General features: G+C 46.0%; 1 pseudogene; it reads left to right on the forward strand.

Moving 5' to 3' along the window:
• Nucleotides 1–1,307, forward strand: LOC116913233 (annotated as a pseudogene).
• Nucleotides 1,308–5,217: the final 3,910 nt, after the last annotated feature.

Here is a 5,217-nt window from a genome sequence, read left to right on the forward strand (position 1 = left end):
ATGGCTGATAAACTGCCCTACAAACTCGTGGACATTGGACTGGCTGCCTGGGGATGGAAGACCCTGGACATAGCCCAGAAGGAGATGCCAGTTTGATGCGCATGCGGGAGATGTACTCAGCCTCCGAGCCACGGAAGGGCGCTCGCACTGCTGGCTGCCAAGCCACAGAAGGGCGCTCGCATTGCTGGGTGCCAAGCCACGGAAGGGCGCTCGCATTGCTGGCTGCCTGCACATGACTGTGGAGACTGGTGTCCTCATTGAAACTGGTGTCTCGTGGCCCTGGATGCTGAGGTGCGGTGGTCCAGCTGCTATATTTCCACTCAGGACCATGTAGTGGCTGCCATTGCCAAGGCTGGCATTCCAGTGTTTGCCTGGCAAGGCAAGACAGATGAAGAGTATCTGTGGTGCATTGAGCAGACGTTGCACTTCAAGAATGGACTGCTCAACATGATTCTGGATGATGGCAGTGACCTTACTAATCTCATCCACACCAAATACCCACAGCTTCTGAAGGTCACCTGAAGTATCTCTGAGGAGACCACAACTGGGGTCCACAACCTCTACAAGATGACGGCCAATGGAATACTGAAGGTGCCTGCCATTAACAACAATTCTGTCACCAAGGACAAGTTTGACGACCTCTATGGCTGCCAGGAATTCCTCATAGATGGCATCCAATGGGCCACAGATATGATGATTGCAGGCAAAGTGGCAGTGGTTGCGGGCTGTGGTGATGTGGGCAAGGGTTGTGCCCAGGTACTGAGGGGTTTCTGGATCTGAGTCATCATCACTGAGATTGACCCCATCAATGCACTGCAAGCTGCCATGGAGGGCTATGAGGTAACCAGCATCGACGAGGCCTGTAAGAAGGGAGCATCCTTGTCACCACCACAGGCTGTGTTGATATCATCCTTGGCTGGCGCTTTGAACAGATGAAGGATGATGCCATTGTTTATAACGCTGGACGCTTCAATGTGGAGATTGATGTGAAGTGGCTCAATGAGAACGCTGTGGAGAAGGTGAATATCCAGCCCCAGATGGACCACTAGTGGATAAAGAATGGGCACCACATCATCTTGCTGGCTGAAGGCCATCTGGTCAACCTGGGCCGCCCCAGCTTCATGATGAGCAACTTCACGAACCAGGTGATGGCACAGATTGAGCTGTGGACACACCCAGATAAATACCCCGTGGGGGTTCACTTCCTGCCGAAGAAGCTGGATGAGGCAGTGGCTGAAACCCACCTGGGCAAGCAGAATGTGAAGTTGACCAGGTTGACTGAGAAGCAGGCTCAGTACCTGGACTGAGAAGCAGGCCCACTACCTGGGCATGTCTGTTAACAGCCCCTTCAAGCCTGATCATTGCTGCTGCTGAGAGCTGGGACTGCCTTTCACCTCCCAGTTGCCATCCTTGTTCCGGGCCCTACCTCTCCTTCCCAAGAGCAAATGTCACCAACTTTGCAGTTGCTTTGCCAGTGTTTCACCCCCTCCTCCGCCCACCCTCATCTCTACTGTGGTTGGTCTTCCTGTCTTTGGCTTCTGTTGTACTCCTCATACTGTTCCCTGTATGGCAGGGAGAACAGAGAGGTACCTGGGAAGCATCCACAGGAGACATGAGCTTAGAAGTCTTGGAAGTCCTAAGACTGGATGTTACTGGTAGTCACAAGTCCATGCACCTCACTATCCAGACTCTCACTTGGTCTTTAGATCTGTGTGCTTGGTTTACAGATCTGCTGGTTTTTCAGTCTAGGATCTGAGAAGGATCCTAGGTAGGAACCACTGGAGTTGGAAGGCTCCTGAGAGCTTGGCCTTTTTACGGTTGGGCCGTCTCTTAAACCTCCTAATACTGAGTTGATATACTATTTGGAATGTTAACAAAGGAAGATTAAAATACAGTTTCTAGTGAAAAAAAAAATAAAGAAAAAAGAAACTCAGAGCAAGTTCCAAGGGGCAATATGTTGAAACCCTACCACCGAATGCTGCGAGATCACAGAAAATGAACTTTGGATCAGTGACCAGAGAACCTGGGAGAGCTGAAGTCTGCCTGGGAACTCTCACAGGGCATCGTAAGGGCTGCACAGGAATGGATGGGCCCAGCATTGACGGCTGCACCCTTGAATGATCCCAGTGTATGCTGAGCGTCTCAGACTCTGCTGGTGCAGTGCTGCCCACACACCGAGACCACAGTGATCGCCTGATCATCCCAAGGAAGACTCAGCATTAGAATGGACCTATTTCTATCTCCACTGACATCTCGTCACTCTTTAATAATCAAAGTAGCATTTGCAGCCCAGCTGCTCTCCTCTCTACTCTTCCCATGTCTGTTTTCCTCCACGCTTACTGTCTTCAACGCATTATAGTTAAAGCACAAAAGGTACCGAACAACAAACAACAACAACAACAGCAACAACAACACTACACTAAGAGACAAAAGAGACAAACGGCAAGCCAGGGGCCCTTCCAAATAATCACTGATTTCTTATCAGAACCTTCAAAGGACACAGTGACTTTGAAGGGTGGATCTTAAGTTCAGAAAGTCCATAAATGCCAATTAGACTATTATACTGAAAAAATTTTTTCAAAATTGGAGGGTGGAGAAATGGCTCATCCGTTAAGAGCACTCGCGGCTCTTGCAAAGGATTTAGGTTTGGTCCTAGGACAAGCATGGCGCCTCACAAGTCTGACTCCAGCTCCAAGGGACCTAACACAGCTCTACTGGCCTCCACAGGCATGCTGTACGCATGCTACGCTTAGCATCATTCAGGAAAGACATGTGTGCACATCAAATGAAAACAAATGATATCTTTAAGAAAATATAAAGACAGAAGAGGGAATTTCTTTTATAATAGTCAAAATTGAAAAAGAAAGGAAGATAGTCCGTGACTGAAAAGGACAGACAAGATGGATTTATGGGCACTAATACAGGTCTATAAAGTATACTTTAAGGAATTCTTTGATCCAAAGGGAGGGATTGTTGGAGAACCCTGCTATTAAGGTCACAGTCCCCCTGACTGGATGGGGTTCTGAGCTTGGTGCAAAATGTAAGAGTCTCTTTCTCAGCCAGGTTTCCCCGTCTCTGCCTGACTTTGTCTGCAGAGTGTTCCTAAACAGAGTTGGGTGGTCTTATCTGGCCTTGTCTGAAAACAACATTTCTGTAGTTGCTCCTGGAAAATAAAAAGTTAGATGAGAAAACCGCTAAGCTGTATCCATATCATTTTAATTCCCTATTAAAACAGGAAGATCTGAACCAGGTTTGGCAAGGTGTCCCAGCAGGTAAAGGTACTGGCCACCTAAGCCTGTGACTGGAGTTAAATCCTCAAGATCTCCATGGTGGAAAAAAAAACCCAATTCCTTCAAGTTCTTCTCTGACCTCTCTAAGAATAACTAAGCAGCACCGTGACACAAGCGTGCACATCATGTATACATGTATTCACAATACGTACATATGTAATTAAATGTATTTAAGTAAAGTTATCTTGTTTTCAGCCAAGGCTACATGGTGAGAGCCTATCTTGAAAAACCAAAAAGAATGCTGTGTCTGTTTGTTTGTTTGTTCATTCGTTTCTCAGGGACTGCACCTTACCACACAGAACGTGGTCAAGTTCAAGAACCGCACCGCACACAACCAATCCTGAAAATGGCACAGAAAAGGCATGTGGCGTTTAAATAGGTATGACCCCCATAGACTCAAGTGTTTGAAATATTAGCCATAGGGAGTGGCACTACTAAGAGGTGTGGCCTTATTGGAGGAAGTGTGTCACTGTGGAGGCCGGCTCTGAGATCATATATACTCTCAAGTTCCACCCAGTGTGGACAGTCTCCTCCTTGCTGCCTGTAGACAAAGATGTAGAAGTCTCAACTGCTTCTCCAGTACCATGTCTGTCTGCCATGTTTCCCACCATAATGATATTGAACTAAACTGAAAGCCAGCCCCAGTTAAAAGTTTTCCTTTATAAGAGTTGCCTTGATCATGGTGTCTCTTCACAGCTCTGAAACCCTACCTAACACACGGCGTCCTGAAACCCCAGTCATTAAGATATGAAATTTTTTAGAGGGTCAAGCCTGAGTTCCTGAGGAGCATGCACTTTGCCAAGAGGTGCATGAAAGGCCTGAAGAAGAGCAGACAATCTATACATGTGCAAAGGCCATTACAGCCCTTGTGAAACCTAAGGTGAAGTCTAAGATACCAAAGAACCAGAACACAGCCAAGAGTTGAAAACTCTGTAACCCAATTTTAATTGCAACCAAGCCCAAGGTTCAAACCAACACAGAGGTACAGCTCCATTTCAGGCCCAGGTTTCCAAAGGTGCCCAGCCCCTGTGAAGGCCCCATAGACAAGACTTCTGTCGGTATGAAGACAGAAGGACTGGTATGACACAGTTACATGCTATTTTCAGGTGGTCAGGGCCCTAAGCTGTTTTTACAAATAAACTCAAGGGAAGATTTATTATAAACAAACAAACAAACAAACAAACAAACAAATAAAGTGAGCTAGCTATGTCCAGAAATTGAGATTTATAGAATATTGGTGGGAAATGTGATACATTTTCATGTTACAGTTTTTACTCTTTGCTCTATTTGATTTGCGCCCTAGCCTTCCTCCTGTTCCTGTGGTAAACCCCAAGCAAAACCAGCTCAGGAAGAAACGGTTTATCCAGTTTACATGTTACAGCCCATCACCTAGGGAAGCAGAGAGGAAATTCAAGGTAGGAACTGAACAGAGGCCACGGAGGGGGTACTGGTTACTGGTTTACTTCCCATGGCTTGTTCAGCTTGGTTTCTTGTATAACCCAGGACCGCTTGCCAGGAATGGAACTACCCATGGTGGGCTGGGCCTTCCTGCACGAACCATCAATCAAGAAAATTTCCCACAAACATGCCCACAGGCCACCTGAGGGAGGCAATTTCTTAACTGAGATTCTGCTTTCTCAGATAACCCCAGACAATTACTAACCAAAATAATCTGAATTATCAGCTTTTAAAGGCAATCCAAAGGTCCTAGGTCTTGAAATGTGAAGAAAGGAGATGGAGAAAGTGTATCTAATTTTTAGTGTGATGGAATTCTGATTGCAATATTGACCTTGGAAAAATAATGTGAAATAACAGCAGAGAAATAAATATTGTGCTTCACTGTTCTCATTTCTTTTTCTTTCAAGTATTAAGGCAATGAATTTGAATTCAACTGTTTTATAAAACCATTTTCATCATTTAAATACTA

Source organism: Rattus rattus, chromosome 12, assembly GCF_011064425.1.
Source record: "Rattus rattus isolate New Zealand chromosome 12, Rrattus_CSIRO_v1, whole genome shotgun sequence".
Taxonomy (NCBI): domain Eukaryota; kingdom Metazoa; phylum Chordata; class Mammalia; order Rodentia; family Muridae; genus Rattus; species Rattus rattus.